General features: G+C 40.7%; 1 protein-coding gene across 1 annotated transcript in view; it reads right to left on the reverse strand.

The window, feature by feature from the left end:
- Nucleotides 1-4,292, reverse strand: part of LOC102303462 (ras-GEF domain-containing family member 1B-B) — a 13,170-nt gene extending 8,878 nt beyond the window's left edge. The window contains exon 1 of the mRNA XM_005931876.2: nt 4,056-4,292. The gene's annotated coding sequence lies outside the window, so the exon portion shown is untranslated. The remainder of the gene's footprint in view (nt 1-4,055) is intronic.
- Nucleotides 4,293-18,188: the final 13,896 nt, after the last annotated feature.

Genomic DNA, 18,188 nt, shown 5'->3' on the forward strand with positions numbered 1-18,188 from the left:
CACACACACACACACACACACACACACACACACACACACACACACACACACACACACACACGCACACACACATATACCACAGCGTTTGGCATGTTGCCAGTGTAAGCCAGTCCAGTGCCAAACCATCTTTTGAACTCTGTGATCTCAGCCTGCTGTTCTTCTTCTAACTTAGTTAGAGATTACGGTGTCTTTACCTTCCTCGAATTATAAACACAATCTGGAAAAGCATGGCTGCGGTGGTGAAGTTGAGATAAGAGTCCTCTGAGTAATATTTACTCCAGTGTAGATGCCTTTTGTCCTTCTGTTTGCATTGGAAGGTGACCTTGTGCAAAGGGGGAAAACTAAGAAATTGGAAAACAATCCTGTGTTTTTCCACACGGACTTCCTGAAAAGTTGACCCTTTGGATAGTTGCGGTTTCCCCGCTGCTGCACTGCAATTGCACTCTTTCTAAATCATAGGTTGGACTCTCCGTGAATGACTTAATGATGGCATTGGGAGTATAATTTCATATTAAAAGCATTGTTTATATTCTCTTGTTTGTAAACTTTGAAGATTGCAGGCTTAAGAAGCAGACTGATGTGAATATAATAATACAGGAAAAAGCAAAAAATGTACAGTGATGTAAGAACATTTTTACCAAGAAAACCACTTTTGTACTAGACCGTTAAAAATCCTAAGGGCTGCACGTCTGTGCATTTTCTTACCAGCTGGCATCGAAACAAGACTGCAGCGCCCATTGGCTAAAATGTCATGAAATGGTTAAAACAAATTGAACTTTTGATTGTGCAGCAGGAAAATCTCATCCACTAATGGATTTACACCAATAAAACGTGCTCGCGCTGCATCAACAAGACAAGCCAATTCGGCGGATTTAAAAAGGTCTTCTGTACATGAAAGCTGCCCATGTCTGGCTTTTAATGAATCTGAAGGCGTTGTCAGAATACTTTTTTCTAAAACCATTTAATGTGGTTTTGAAGAGTACACCTAGCAATGCTGTGCCCTACAGGAGGAGGGGGACGGGGCAGGGGAGGAGGTCTTCAACAATAGAAGCATTATCTATCCTGTCATGGCATTAACAACCACACAAAGACCCACAGGAAGAGATCAGAGCAGATCCCAGCAGATCAGACACACACAGCAGCTTTCACACACTCTGGTCTCCGCTGTCAGGCCATACGACGCCCAGCCTCTGCGTGAGCCGATCCTGGGATCATTTTTACATCAGTCAAACCAGAAAAGCAGACTTTACTCATTCTTCTCTAAGGTGGGACCTCTTATTATAGCGAAGTCACAAATAATAATCTGCCAGGCTTAAACAAGGACAAGACTTTTTGTTTATGACTTCAATAAAAGAACATATCGAAACCCATTTACTGACCTTAGTAGAGATCGCTTTATTCATACAAAATAAAAGCTACAAGGTACTGACCTCAGAACAGCCTGGACCAACTGCCTTAGGTTAGATGAGACAGGGGTTTGTTTGACTCCTGCTTTTTAAAAAAAAAAAAAAGCATCTAATAAAATTCGAAGACTTTAAGCAGCTGGTCAGTAGCAAGAAAACAACAGTCACGTTTTCTAAATTAGCACCTTGTCTTCTGCAAAGTTCAGCAGGTAGGTTAACACACTGTATACCCATAAAAATGGTTTCATGAGAGGAGCAGCGGAGTAAGCTGAAGGCAGAGCCTGCGCCTGATAAGAGGATCCATAAAACTATTTGTGAGAGTGTTAAGATGTCAATGTACTGCAATGCTATCTTACTTCTACTTTGTACCCAATGTACTTTGACACTAATGAGCTACAACAGACAAGGTGGGTGAGTGAGAGAAGCATGACAGTCTGGAGGAAACTCCTGACAGCCGGGATTATCGTTATCAATAATGAGGCCAAAGTTCAGACTGTGCTCATGACACTTATTTGTGGCTTGCGTGTACAAGAGTTAACCTTTTAAAGAGACGCTGTACAATGATGTCACTGATGATTTGTCGATTTACGTGGGAGGACTAGTAACTTCACCTCATAACATAATATCGTAGAAAAATAAGATGGCTCTCTAATGATTTAATGCTTCTTTTAATTTTTTATGATTGAGCACCTCAGAAGTCAGCAAACTGAACCTTTTAAAGATTATAAGACTGGACAGATTTACCACATGTTGCTTGCTAATCACTTCACCATGTGCCAATTATGCTTTCTGCAATGGCACACTAGTTATATATTTAATTATTCTTTTACAGCCACCGAATGATTCAAGTTAAAGCAAGCTGCTGGTGTTAATTGAAAAAATAAAGCCCCTTTACACCCTGTGGTGCAAACAAAAGCAATCATCTCAAACTCCCACCAGGGTAAGTTGAAATAAAATACAAAATGTATTGCTGCAGGTCTCCCCTGCAGCAATACATTCGGTGTGAAGAACATTCTACTGCTCCTCCATGTCAGATTTTAATTTTCAAACAGCCCCATAAATGTAGCATGCCAATGGACCAGGATGCCTTCATGTGTTCTGCGCAGGAAAGTTTTTTAAATGTGTTTATGGGGACATGACAAGGACTTAGGATACATCAGTAGTGAAAATCAAGACACATGCAGTGATTTTAAAGGGAGGATAGATCTGTTTTTTGGGTATGAAATAGATTTTCAAATCCCTTTAGGTAAAAATTGTCTGACACATTGACTTTGGGGGTTTTGCAATTACAGAAAAAGCCTACTTGATGAAATTCTTTATATCTTTGTCCAGATGTTGTTTTGTTCTGCTTGGCTGTCCAAGCATCAGAAGCTCCAACCTATAATGCTTCAGGATTGCATTCTGAGTGCAGGAAAGCAAAGTCACACGTCATCAAAGTACCAATCAAATTGCCAAACCAAAGTAGGAGGAAACAGCCCTAGTGTCCAAACAAATGTGGCGCAAGGAAGTGTGCAGGTCAGGGAAGGCCCAGAGCAAAACACCAGAGGCTGGGACCCGGTGCCTGGTTTAAAAATCTGATAGATAGGCAAACAGCGCCAGACACAAATACCAGACTCAGATCGACAGGAGAGATACGCACAACAGGGCTCAACCACTTATGAGCCTGTTGTCTTCTTTTATTTCCAAACACAATGGATTCAGGGATGCACTTTCATACAAATACACACACCTGTCTCCCGTATCATCTGGTAGGCTAGTACAGTATTAACCTACAGCCAGAAAGGATAAACACTACTACAAAGCTATATTAAACCTAAGCTTGTTTGGGGATGGAGGGGTTGACTTCCAACCTCTGCACAACACACAGATGTCAGTATTTAATTTTAACTTAGAGTAAGTTGACTTTGAGGTAGTTCCAAAGACTCAAATGTTGCTGGCACCCTTCAGACCGCCTCGGTTAATAATTAAATTAGTTTAACTATTTAATGTGAGATTTATTTAAGCAGCTTCACAAGCTCACAGAGTACTGACATTCTTTTAAGTGACTGTGGGTTTGTGTAGAAGTGTGTGGAGGCTTTTTCCTTGGCCAGCAGCACACACATTTTTTTTCTGCCATTCTTTCTTCTTTTCCCTACAGACACACTCACACAATCTGTTACACACACACACATAAACCAGCCCAGCATGCCTGGTTAGCATGATGGGGTTCAGACTGAGTCATAACACACTAAAAGTAAAAGCTGACTGTGAAAAAGTCATGCTGTGCAAGCATGGTCCCATCGCAGGTGCTGGTGAGTAATGCTCGTTTGAGTCTGACAACCAGCCTAATTATAAACTCCTATGGGTGGCACAATAACAACAACAACAACAACAACAGGTCGGGAGTGAAACTGGGCGTTTAGAGAGAAAATAGTTCATCAGATATAGATCACTTTCAAATATTAGGTGAAGTAAATACGTTTTTAAAATAATAATAAAAAAACTAGGAAACTTTAATCAACTTTTGCGCAAGAAAAGGCATTTCTATAACTCGATTATGCCTATGCGAAAGTTATTTTCAATAGCAAAAATGGTTTTATTATCACAAAATGAATAAATAGTAGTATATCGTTTCTCGAAAAATCCACATAAGCAACACTCCAAACAACTCACCTCTGAAACGGTGCTACTCAGAGTCCAAATACTGTGTCTCTGCCAGTAACCTTTGAGAAAATTAAAAGGAAAAAGGTTTTCCACGCTACTTCGAGTCTTTCTCACGTCGAGGAGACGCTAAACGTGTAACAAACAGGTAAATCTTTTAGCTGCTGTGAGTCCATGCAGTGCTCTTCTCCACTGTCTGTCTCCGCTCTTGCTTCATTGAGTGTTTGAACAAGCAAAAGCTCGCAATAACCCACAAAGCCAGACGTATTCAAATGACTTCCACAGAGCCGGGAAAACTGACCAATCAACGCAAGGGGGCGGGTGGCGACTAGGCCCAATCACAGAAAAGGGGTCAAAAAATCAAAAATCTCCCAAGTTCTGATTGGCTGACTCCCTCTCCATCTAAGTTCTGTCTTTTCGAGTGAAGCCTTGCAGCGAGTGTTTTTGTTGGAGAGCTGAAATATGGAAGGTATACGGTTTCCGTCGGGAATGTGTTAGTGTGTGTGGCTTTATGCTGGTCTTAGTGACTTAAAATATAAGACAAAAAAATCCCTGAATAGTGTTTTGTTTGTGTTTCTGTAGGGCTTATATATTTCATGAATTGGACAGTATGTGTTACTCAGAGCACTTGGTTTCACTTTTTCCTACCTGCCAAATGTTGCCATTTATTTCAGCACTGTAAGGAAATCTGTGTGGAGTGGTCAGATTGTTTGCTGACATTGGCTCCTGTATTACCAATTCTCTATAGTTTGATACTTTCGATTCTTCATCTGGCATCTTGGAAGCAAAACCAGGGATTTTCCTGCATGGAGGAAAATCTTGGCTCCTCCCTACAGCAAAGGAGAAAAAAGAATCACTGGCATTGTAACAATATTCTGTTAATTTCATTTTTGTGAACCATAATCAACATTTGTGTTTATTTAATAGCTGGGTACAATAGGATAATGTATAAATATTTGTCAAATAAGCTGACATGGACTACTTGTACATATGATCTGTAACAAGCAGCATTATGTAATCTTTTGCAAAAAAAACAAAAGAGAGAAGAAAACTGCAAAAGTGTGTGGCAATGTGGCTGAGAGGGGGACTTATTAACAATTAATAACAATGTTGATCTCTCGAAAACTTTTGTTACTGATCACTGTCTTTCTGTTTGAGATGAAATATGTTCTTTAAAATTTGATTAGCCCCTATTTTAAACCTTCTCCTGGGATATATGAGACTATTTTCTGTTTAAAGTGTTCATGTCGTTCATTTAAAGGATATTTTAGTTTCTGTCAGCACTTCACTAAGAGATGAAAGAATTGTCAAACTTGGTTTCAAAGAGCAGAGGTAACCCAAATGTGTTATTTGACTCTATCAGTGGTATTGTCGCTTCTGGTCTACCTGCTTTTCCCATTTTCTTCAAAGGAATGTTGCAAACTTTCTTACTTAGCTGATCTGGTCAAATTATTTGACTTAATAAAAGCATCTTTCTACTGTTGCGACATTTCACCTGAATTCTTGTTCATAGGTCCCTGTGTGCTGTAATATACGTAACACCGGTGTCTAGTCAACTCCCTGCTTATTTTAAGAATATGGTTATCCACCCAGTTTAAAAACAAACAAACAAGCTTTACCCTTCACGTCTTAGCAGTTGCAGACCAATTTCAAAATGAGTCTTTTTCCCCCCTAAGATTTAAAAAAACAGCTAAAAAGCAGCTTTCATTTGCTCTATACAAATACATTCAACTGCTCGTTCCACTGAAACACCTTTTCTTAGACATCTTGATGTGAAATGATGCAGAAAAATGTTCTGTTTCAGCGATGCTGGACCTGATCTCTGCCTTTGATACTTTTTACCTTGGAGTGGGTCTCTTCATATCGGTCTGAACAATCCTTTTCTGTGGCTGCTTTTAGGTGCAAGTCCTCTTCCACTTCTTTTGCTTATGGTGTGCCACAAGGTTCTGTTTCGGGGACCTCGTTTTTTATGTTATATCTGCTCCCTCTTCAGCCCATTCTGAGTCCTTTTAAAGACATTTACATTCAAGAAGTTTTCTCCAACTTCATGAAGAGAAAACAGAAGTCCTTACTTGTGTACCTGACAGATTCGTTCCACTTTTGCCAAATCTTCTGTCAGGAACCTTGGAGTAGCTTTTGTTTTCACCTTTCACTCTGGATGTTCAGGTTTAAAATTTCATTTCTGGTTCACTCTTGCTTTTATCATTTAAGAAATACTGGCAAGTTGATTTCCAACACGTCACGCTCTGAAATGGAAATTGTTATTCATGCCTTTATTTCATCACACCTCAGTCATTGTGGTTCATTGTTCGCTTGTCTTAAAAAAAGCTTCCTTGGAACGTCTGCAGGTTTTTCAAAACACTACTGCGAGGCTTCTGACTCAGTTTTCTAAGAACTCACATGTCACAGAATTGCTAATTCAGGTTCACTTTGTTCCCATTTACTTGAGAGTCCATTTTAAGTTTCTGGTTTTTAGCTATTAGAGCTTCGCATGGACAAGCACCAGCATACATCAGTGAAGTGTCCCTGAGGTCATGGTGATCATGGCCTGCTGGCTGTGCAAGATACAAGGGCAGAGTACATGTCAAAGTTTACAATTACTCAGTGATCACTTTTAAAAATCAGCTAAAAACTCATCTTTGTAAACTCGCTTTTGGGTAACTTTTGTTCTTATGTTCTAGCATTAGTCTAGCTACTAACCTTTAATGCCTCTTTTAATCATTATCATGCATGTAAAGGTGTTATAATGAGAACACTTTTACTTTTACTCGACACAAAAGCCAAACCTGCAGTTCTGCAAAGCCCTTGAACTGCAGCTGAATTGACTAAATTTAAACTAAACACAGTTGTTGACACTCAGTGGTAGTATTTACTCAATCTCATACAATAAGATTTTGAAAGAATTTCACAACCCACAAAAGATTGGAGACATTACTCAACCCATGGCACAAAGTTATCCTTAAACTGAAGAGAAAAAAAGAAAAATAACATTGTGATGTAACAACAGGAATACCACATGCAGCACGGTCAAAGAAAACAAAATTCAGACTTCAACAGAGTGCACCTTCTTCTCTTTTTCTAAATGTTTAGAATATACTCTAAATATATATATACTACTCGCCCTCGAACGGTCAAATTTCCTCTGAAATATGGTAATTAAAGCAAGGTGGGTGCACTCCACAGCCACCCCCTCGAGGCACTGCTGCATCCACCTCAGCTCAGTCCGATCATTTTCATTGCATAAACGTCAAATTACATAAACACCAGCTTTAGACTTGCAGCACAGCCGGGCCTTCGGGTTGTGGGTGGCGCTCATTTTTTGATCACTGACGCCTCTTACATTCTGACACATCACCATTCAGGCAAGAATAGCTGAGTCTTTCAGGCTGTGGGGTCTTCTCATTTCAATAACCCAACTCCTACACCAGGCACCCAAGTGCACCGCTTCCGGCTCATCAGTTCATCTGAGACTGAAGCACAACTACGCTCTCATGCATGTGTGTGCACATGCATCTTTTTGCCTTGATACTTAACCTTTGCATTGCTCAGTGACAGCTCTCATTAGATTTGGCTTTGCAGTTGACTACTTGACGCCCACTGATGCTGGAGTGTTGTTAACGAAGACTTCCTGTCAGAGTGGACGACGTCAATGCAAATACGATTAACCTGAAGAAGTGGTTATAAAGTGTTCAGGATTTGATTATTCAGTAAACTGGCAGCCACGTATCCTGGCATCTGATCATAACGTTACAAATGTCTTTCTGTTTTACATACACTGATTTTAGTTACCTAACTGTCTAAAAGTAAGTGACAGTGTGAGCGGACAAGCGGGATGCAAATGAGCTGCAGGGCCAGATTTAGGCCTGCAGATCATTTATTGGGCCAATAAAGCCCAATAAATGATCTGCAGTGGTTTGTTTGAACATGTTAACACATGGGAAGATACATCAAATGCATAAATAAAGTGGATGTCATCCATGGGCTTCAAGAAAATTACTTGCCATGACATGTAGGCAGACAAAGCAACAGATGTTCCTCACATCACATTGACATCAAAATCATGATTAGGAGAACAGGCAAAGGTAAAATGAAAAGATTGGATTTCACATCTTACAGGTGAGGCCCTCATTTCATGTAAAGGTTCATACAGAGTTTTCTAGGGCACAGTTCTGTGTGACCTGGAAGTAATTTCACTAAATAGTCTCAATTTATCCTTAAATCCGATTTAATCCTGCTTATTTGTACAAGTTTTACAACACAAACTTTTACAAAAGCTATAATAACCACCTTCAAATGTTACCAAGAGAATATTATTTAAGATTAAATCATTTAAACACGTGTGTTCAAAAAAACATCGTGTTTTGGATTTCGGGGAAACGGTGACAGGGTTCAAAACAAGTGATGTCAGCCGCCACCAGAAGCAAACCTGTGTGTCGCACTGAGTGTGGGTGTGATTACGCAGTGACAGCTGGGTGAGATCATTACTGTTCGGGAAAGGGGGGAATAAAGAAAGGGGAGAGCTCAAAAACTGGGGGAGGGGTTGAGTATAATGGGTCTTGGGGGCAAATGGGTGGGAAGCTTTTATGGTGACATTCTTTCTCTGAGGAATGTGTGCAGTTGTATGCTGCAGATATATAAAAAGCAGGAGTTCAGTGAAGAAGAAAAGAATTTTAAACACGTCCTGTCTGTGTTTTGCACTTATGCTTGTGACAAGCAAGCTTGAAGACAGCAGAGGTTATAAATAGTGGTGATATGTAGACTATATGAGGGGAGGGGAAGCGACAGAGGAGTGGATTTGGGGGGGGGAAGACGGGTTACTCATAGGCTTCCAGTAAGAGGTCTGACTCAGCTACTGGAAGCCCCTTGACCCTGTCTGGAGACAATATGTTTTCCAATTATCTGTGTTTTTAAGTATGCCAAGGGAAAAAAGGCAGAAAAACAGTGCAGCAGTAAATATGTAAGCTAAACTACAGATTTCACTACTTTCCCTTTTCTGGCTTCAGAAGTGTGTAGAATCTTGTAAACTGTGGAGAGTGCACATCCATCCATGAAGCTGTTCATTTTCTGCTGCTTATCCAGTTCCAAGTCACAGGGCCGGCAGTCTCTGCAGAGCTGTACCACCACTCTCTTCAGCTGTTTTTACCACCAAGTTCCCAAGCCAGCATTGAGATATAATCTATCAGTGAATCCTGGATATGTCTCCTCCCCATTGAAATGTCTGAAACACCTCACCTGGGAGGCATCCCCATCAGATCCCTGAACCACTTCTCCTGCTGCAGATCTAAAATAAGTCCCTTCTAGATGCCTGATCTTCTCACCTTGTCACTAAAGGTCACCCCAGACACCCTTCAGGGGAAGCTGATATCTGCTGCTTGTTTTGGGAACCGCCCCACAGCCTGAGGCCACTGGTGAAAGCACTGGTGAATGCTGATCAACTAGTCAATCGACAGGTTTGCTGCTGGGTTCAGCGCTGCTGTCAACACAAAAACCCGTACGGTGTCTTTGCAGACGCTCCTTGGATCTGCCGTATGTTCAATCTCAAGACCTCTGATGTACTTGAAATGCTTGACTTGAGGAAACAACTCCTCCTTAAGCCGGGTGGAGCAGACAATACACCCATTTCCGTCTGAGAACCATGGGCCCGCGCTCAGAGGTGCTGATGCACATCCCAGCAACGCTGCACTCAGCTGGAAACTGATTGCCTTCATTGCTCAGTGAAGACAATAGGACCACATAATCAGCAAAAAGAAAACCTTTGTCCGAGGGCGTACGTAGAAAACCGTACAAGTTTGACCACATTCTTACTGTGATTGTATATCAGCCCCAAGAGCACGAAATCCCAAAGCAAACCCCTCAGGACACCAGTGTTTTAGTATCTTGTCCTTTGTGCACAGATAATGAAGAACAACACTGATTGTATGCTTTTGTCAATCAGCCAAATCAACAGGCCTCAAATCGGTTTTAAGGATGTTTTGACTTCTAGAAAGCACATGAGTATGTGAGTCACCGTTTAGATGAGCTGATTCACTCTTCATCATTCCCCAGTCCTATAAAAAGAAGAGAAATAAAACCCTAATGCATGCACCTCCTCCCTGCCACAAGTCCTGCATGGGCTCATTGTCCCACCCCTCTCTCATACTGCGCCGTCCTTTCCTTGAAGTGATCCGTCTTTCTCTTAGACCTTGTGACCTTCAAACAGTGTTCCTATAGCGACGCTGAGACGAGAGAAAGGGGATCATTTTCACCCACGGGAACAGTAATGACAGAACCTGCTGATCAGAGACTCCATTATGAGTCACACGGCCGAGCTGTGGAAACACGCCAACTTTTGCAGCATATGTAATGTCTCATTCTTCTGTTCATATTTTTTTTATTGGCCTTTAAATATTGAAAGAACAAGGGAAATGCAGGTGTTTGATTATGTAACGGATGACTAAGGTTCAAACGTCAGTCGTCATCTGTGTGTGCTTTCTCCTGCTGTCGAGCACAGTTACAAACGCCCGATGAGGCATTAAATCAAGAGAAAGGAAAATGACTGTCCCCTCATTCCCCTAACTTTTTGTGTTTTTGGCATTTTCTACACTTGGCACGGATTTTGTTCTCACTGTTTGAAAATACACAACAGCTCATGAGAAAAAAAGGAGTTTTGTTGTCACCTGGTTATATAACCCATGCAAAAAAGAGGAAACCAAAATTTAGTTGGTGCATTTCCATCCTTAGTGTGAATCAACTGTTTTAAGTTGCTTAAATTAAAGATAAAGCAGCAAATTTGAGGGGTAAATTGCCTGATCTTTCAATGAGACACCAACTCCCTCCCCCATCTTTCTCTTTTGACCTGTCTGGCTCTTTCTGTGGAACTCTCTGCTGATGGATGGTATAAAGACAGAGGGACTGTTTCCTGGATGTGCCCTCAACTTCCATGTCACACACACAGATATCCTCCTAGGATGGGAGGTACACATTTAAACACATGACCTACGTCCACACAGGCGCACCTTACATCCTTTTTCAGTAGAGAAGTTAATATCCTTACGCTGACCTACATTTGCTTATTGTTGTTATTGTATACCACAAGTGTCTGATAAAATGTCTGTGAACATAACAAATCATTCATAATATGCGTGTGCGCACATTTTAGGCAGCTTATAAAAACACAGCATGTACCTGTGAAAAGACATGGGAAAAGCGGATGAACCCACGTTACATAATTCTCATCAGGTAAAACGTTCTGCCAAAAGCTACAACGAAAAAGTAAATCAGTGCACAGATAATTATATGAAATGTGCAACAGACTTGAGCCACCATTTGTTTCTTAATATTTGGTTAAATGGGAAATGGGTGCAGTGGTTCATTGAAACATGTGCAAACGCACATGGAAATACAGCATTTAGGGCAAAAACAGGTCTGTAAAATTTTAGCAAGCTTGAATATCAATATGTGGTTTAATCACCTTCATTGTTCAACACAGCCTGAGAAATCTATAATTTTTCTTTAAGCAGTCTTCAGGAATAGTTCTCCAGGCTTCTTGAAGGACATTCCAAAGCTCTTCCTTGGATTTTGGCTGCCTCTTGTTCCGTTCGCTCTGATGCTTTCCAGATGGTAGGATCAAAATCTGACGGTACTTTTCTGCATTCAAAATTCCACCAATTTTGAAAAAATCCCCAACACCACTGGCTGAAAAGGGGCCCCAAACCTTGACAGAGATTTCACTCTGTTTTACAGATGGCTGTAGACCAGGGGTCTCAAACTTATGGCTCGGGGACCATTTGCGGCCCACGTCACCCCTATTTGCGCCCCATATATCGACATGAAAAACTATAATGCAATTTGGCCCTTGAAGTTACTTTTTCTGTTAGGGAGAATTTGTTTGCTGTTGAGTGCAATGTTAAAATAAATTCTTTAAAAAGCAGAAAATTATTTAATATGAAGGTGATATGAGCAGAGATACAAACATGTTGAGGAAATGACTGTTAGTTCAGTGATTTGTAAAGAAAATTTTCACTAGCAGTCAAAAACTTATGTGTACATGTGTGTCTGCATTTTTATTTTGTTAAATATGAACAAAATTATAGCAGAAGTGCTGCCATGTGTCTGGCCAGAAAGAGAGTACCAATGTGTTTATTTAGTTGTTCAATTAAAGGGTTCCGTTAGTTAAGAGTGGGAAAAAAATTGTATTTGCATTTGCAGTTTTGTCTTGTTATACAATATTTGAAATGTAAAAAAAACCTATTTTCTGAAATATTTGTGGGTGCTTTCTTGTTTGTTAATTAGTTTTTTTGTACTACTTGAACACTAAAGTCACCCTCCAATGAGACGAGTGTGCCAGCAGTGGCCCACAGCTCATTTAAGTTTGAGACCCCTGCGACAGACACTCACTGTTGGACCTTCTTCCTGATGTCCAGCCTACATATTGATTAACATTTGAACCAAAGATTTTGAATTTGGATTCATCGCTCCAAGAGACCCCTTGATGTTAATTTTCAGTTTAGTTGTTGTGTAGTTTTGTATACCTCAGCTTTTTCTCCCATTTCCCTCCATTAAGAACTACGTCTTGACAGCCATCCTACCACTGAGACCATTCCTGATGAGACTGTAGTGAACAGTAGATGGATCAACTGAAGGACCAGAAGCATCTCTCAAGTGCCCTGTTAGATCTTTGCTGCTCTAGTTCTTACTTTTTAAGGATGTGACTTTCAGATATTGTTCATCTGCTGTTGATAGTTTTCTAGATCTGCCGCTGCTTCTTTTGGCTTTCTTGACCAGTTTCCTCAACATTTTTAACAACACACAGCACACACTGCTAAGATACACCAGAACTGGCTAATAGAACTTTGGGACTCACTTTGTTGGTACAAAATAACAATTTGTTGCCTGTCAAACTGTTTTATCTTTGGCATTTTTTAATCAATTCAGCTAAAGAAATGGGAACAAATTATGTTTTTGTGACAGTCTGCTCATAACAAAGTGCCTAAAGATATAGTTTAAAATTGGTTCTTTGTTAAGCTGTTTGTTTTGTGTGGACACAACACTGCTTCATCCATTGAGTTGCTCCTTTTTTCTGTCATGTGAAGGCTGTGTGCAGGAGCAGTAGTAGGAGGACCCAATGTGCAGACACTCAGAGGTGGAAAGTAACTCCAACTCAGATTTATTGCTAAACTCAAAGGGTAACAAACTTGCAAATAAACTTACGCAGACAGAACACACAGCAAGAAAAGGGCAGATCACGACACGGACACAGAGAAACACAGGGAGAAATCAGGGAATGAGTAACAGGAGGGAAACGCAGCTGGGGCAAATCAGGCCTAACCAAACGGGGGAAGCAAAACCAGATACATTAACATAAGACATGGACCTTCAAAATAAAACAGGAAACAGACGTGTACCAGAGACGTGATGAAGATAAGAACACCAATAAAAAGGTATAAAACTGAAACCACTGGGTCAACGACCAAGGTACCCTAATATTTTCTGCTTGAATCATTCATGGGTGAATGATTCAGACATCAGTGATAAGTGGCCTGACAAACAAACAAACAAAAAAAAACATTCTTCTGAAAATGGTCAGGACTGGACTGAAAATGAGTGAAAACTTTTTGAAAGCTCTGAGAGCTGTTGCTCAAGACCAGTTTTAAAAGATTACAAGAAAATCTGGCTGCTTGAGAGTAAAATATAAAGAAATGAGGAGTGTCTCAAGACTTTTACACAGCTGACCTTACACTGACCTTACTGTCTGTTTTTCCACTACAGATAGGTAAGATAACATTCTCAGTGTTGATGATGCCTCTTCTTTCTTAAAGTGCTTTGTCATTAGGTTTTCCGTGTGACCATGACAAACAGCACTGATTTGCATTTCTTTGGAATCTTATTTGGGGGATTTTGCAACAACAAGAAGAAATGTATAAAAATAACAGAGTAATACAGCTTTGTTTTCAAAGAAAGTTAGTTGTGGCTTTATTCTGCACTCTGAAGGAGGTCACATTTCTCTCCACTCACTCACTTTCTCTACTTGGTTTGCTTGCTCTCAATTATCCCTCCTCTCATGTCCCTGTTTACTATCTAATTAAAGCTGACGACCCATGAAGCCTAAATATTTAAAAGGAGGCAGTAAACACATATTCAAGTAACCTTTTTTAAATACACAGCGTAGGCACTTCTGCTTTTCTTTCAGCTCCATATCGGCACAAAGTGCCCACTCCACTACCTCCTCATCCTACCAATAAACTGTTAACCCAATAGAGGTCTGAGGTGGGTTGTAAGCTGCCCACGCTCTTACTAAAAACAAAAGTAAAGATACATCTGGGAGTGGGCACAGTCTGTGAATGGTTTGATTTACTTCTGTAATTTCACTGTAGCTCTGGTGGTTTTACTGTAAACCACTCCTACACTGTCTGCAGATGTGGCACTGGATTTAGTGGGAGGGAATAAATGTCTGTAGTGAGTGTATGTGTGTGTGTGCTTTGCTACATGTTCAAACTAAATAGGATTCTGAGGAATTTTCTGTTTTCAGTGTTTTTAACTAAAACTGAATTTACTACATGGGATTATGAATCAGTCACAGTGACTCAGATACTCTAAAAACGACCTGTAGACTCACTGAACTCTGACCTCGAAGAGCTTCAGAGGAGCTATGCAGAATACAGTCATGTTTTGAAATAAAGAAGAGTCCAGCAGTCTGGACTATTCTATTATGTCGATCTTGCGTGCTGCACAATAACATGTAATATTTAGTATCTACTGTTATCTACTGTTAGCTAGTTTATTGTGATGGTATTGTATTTACCATGTTGCTCCTTTTTGTTTGTTTTCTCTTCTGTTTTTTCTTATCTCCATACAGGTGATCCAGGTATTTTGTTTGTTTTTCTTTTTTTTCTCTTCCCCCCTTTCTCACCATCTCTTCTCCCCTCTGTTTTTTTTCTCTCCCTCTCTTTCTTTCATTCTTTCTCCCTGTCCTATCCCCCAGTCATGTCTGTCCCATCTGTAACAACCGAAAATCAAATCAAATAAATACATAATTATAATAAAGGTCAATCAAATGGACCAATATGGCAAGGCCACGATGATCCACTTGGTAAAGTAAATCCACTTGGCATCTTTGTTGGCCTTCAGACAACAATTCTGATGGCTAAAGATCCAAACGGGACAGGCAAAAGAAGTCTCCACATAGTTCATTTTCAGAAATCAAGCTTTAATGTTTAAAATAGGCTCTATTGAACCCACATTACAAACTGTTCCTTAGTAATGTTAGTGAGAAGAACAAAAGCAAACAATCAGCACTTAAAATGGAAAAACAAACAAACCCCAGTCCCTTTGGTGAACATGAAAATGAACTCCTTTCATGCTTTGAGAGCAAACAGCCAGGGGCACTGTCTATGTCAGTGGTTCCCAAATGGAGTGGTCGAGGGGAAATGGTGAACCATTAGGTAAGTGAAGGGATTTTGTGACAGCTACACTATTGTGCAGAGCAGACTTGATCACACCCTTTAAACAGGAGTGAGTTCAGGTGTGAAGCACTCTCACCTGCCTGCAGCAGAACTTTGGCCTTTAAGCTAAAACAACTGTTTGACTGAGTGAAAAACTGCGTTTCAAACCAGCATCAGCCGGTGTCAGTCTGTACAAATAAGTCACACTTAAAGTGGATTCTCCTGTTTGTTCATTGTCTCTTATCACACACGCACACTCTTTATGTTAATCACATTACCTGGATATCAGATTGCATACTCCAACAGTCTTAAATATTTCACATGGACAATATTAAAGTTAGGAATTACATTTATAATAAAAAATGTATATCAGTACACACTAGTTTTCAGTAAATAAATCTTTTTTTCTTCTTCTTTTTTAACTCTGTGAAGGGGAGTCCATTGCTGTTGTTAGATGGTCAGAATTATGAGTGTGACAGCAAATTAAAAAAAGAAACAAACTGTCAGCAGCCAGAACAAGTAAAGCTTTTGTTTCTTTGGTTTCAGGTGGTGTGGGGGATCTCACAAACCCTCACATGTGATTTATACCTCTGTAGGTATGTTGTAAATGCAAACCCCTGTGAGACCCTAGGACATAACGTACACACTAACCTCGCATGGGCCTTCCTCGTCAGTGTTGTTGATTCCTCCTATGCATCTCCAGCTACTTCACCGTTTCAGTTTTTCAGTTAATCAGTGAAAGAATAATACTCATTACCCATATATAAATAATAATAACCAAAGTCTCTGACATGTCAGCAAATTCCCGCAGAGAGTTTGCCAAACCTATCAGAACAGACATGAGAGACTCTTCAGAGAACTGGAAAAACTTGTGGGACAATTATGTTTGAATTAGATACAAAAACCTGAGCACAACAAAGAGAAGGGACCCAAGAGGGGGGGAAAGAGTCCCAGCATTTCATTTGTTTCTATCTTGGCTGGCAAGATAGAAACAAATGGCTGCTAGAAAGCCACAGATTCACAGCCACAAGGTATTTAACAAAGAATTCACCATGGACAAGCATGAATGCTGCTAACAGCTCTGGCCACTTGTGTAGGTTATGTTGTAGGCTGTGCAGAAACTCACAGGAGGCATCTTATTCAGATGCCTGAACCACATTACCTGTCTTCTTTGAGGAGTAGCCTCTTTAGTCCAGATGACAGAGCTCCTCACCCTATCTTTAAAAGAGAGCCCAGCCATTTTGTAGGAAACTCATTTCCATCACTTGGGCCCCAAATCAATTTTTTTGGGTCATTACACAGAGTTCGTGACAATAGGTGAGGGTAAAAACGTAAATCAACATCTTTGCTTTTATGCTAAGCACAACAGATCCCCTTTGTGAAGCACCACCTTTGGTGGATGAGGGGTTTGTTTCAGTGGTCCCATCTGGGGCAGTTTGCTCCTAGTGGGGTCTCCCAAGGCAATTTGGTCCTGGGTGAGGAGCCAGACAAAAAGTGGTTCAAAACCCCCACACACACAATGACCGTTAGACCAAGGGACTACTCTGCCCAGGACAGTGTAACCAGGGTCCCACCCAGGAGCAAAGGCCCGGGCTTCTGAGCGAGCACCTGGTGGGTGGGCCTTAGCCCATGAGGCCCCACCAGGCATAGTAGAGTGAAGTAGCATAGGTCTGCTCTCCTGTGAGCTTACCAACCACAGGAGGGACCACAGAGGGGTTGGTGCCTCGTCGACTCGGTGACAGTCAGAAGCAGGGCCCTGGCGGCCCTATCTCTGACTTCCAAACTGCAAAAATAACATTTTTGGAGTGTGTGAAACTGTCTTCTGGTGATTGTTTTGCAAAGAGAGAAATTGCAGGAGTCATTGTGATGCATCGTGGAGCTCAAGAATAAAATAATTTTGTGGTAGAGTCCAGTAACAGTGATGCCAGTTTAGCTCACTGGGAGGAGCAGGTGACAGTATGTTGCATGGCTAAAAGTGGCAGGCAAGGGTTTGACCCCGGTCCTTTGCCACGTGTCTTCCCCTCTCTAGTTTCCTGGCACTCTTTACTGTATCAAATAAAGCCAGAAAAAATATTTTTAAAAAGAGACCAATAACAGTGTTTAAAGTGGGCTGATTAGGATTTTCCTTATTGCTGTCATACTCTTGAAAGAGATGCAAAGCATATTCATGCAATGTATTCTACCAGAGTCTGGAAATTAAAATATATATTTATCAGTGATGCTGATATATTAGTGTGTTTGTTTCTTGTGATGTTGAACGTAATAAGCTGGATTCGTTTTGTTTTATGCTACAGCATTTTCAAATAAAAAAAGTTAAAAAGATTTGTTGTATTAATGCACATTTTTCTTTGGCCACATTCGTCACCGTGACCCAGAATCTTTATACTTTGAAGAAAGTAGGACCGCTGCTCACATTCCTCACATTCTTCTACATAATAAGATGGCTATATTCATTGTAGTGACCAAATGTACATTGTCTACACTAACCGGGAAGAATGCAAAGGAATCTGAGGGCATTCTGGACTTTCCATTGTGTACCACCATGGATCAGTGAAAAACAAACATATTTTCAAGCAGGGGCTGTATTGTTTCTCCATATGTTGTTGTGCTGCAGATGAATTCAGTGTCCAGCTGAGTCCAGCTAAAAGCGTTTGTGCTGGCCTTAAGTTGCAGGTGCAGGTTCACAATCAAATCCCGGGGAAGGAAATGGAGGGGAGGGGTCTGA

This window comes from Haplochromis burtoni, unplaced genomic scaffold (assembly GCF_018398535.1).
Source record: "Haplochromis burtoni strain Fernald_Lab_line unplaced genomic scaffold, NCSU_Asbu1 Contig_151, whole genome shotgun sequence".
NCBI lineage: Eukaryota > Metazoa > Chordata > Actinopteri > Cichliformes > Cichlidae > Haplochromis > Haplochromis burtoni.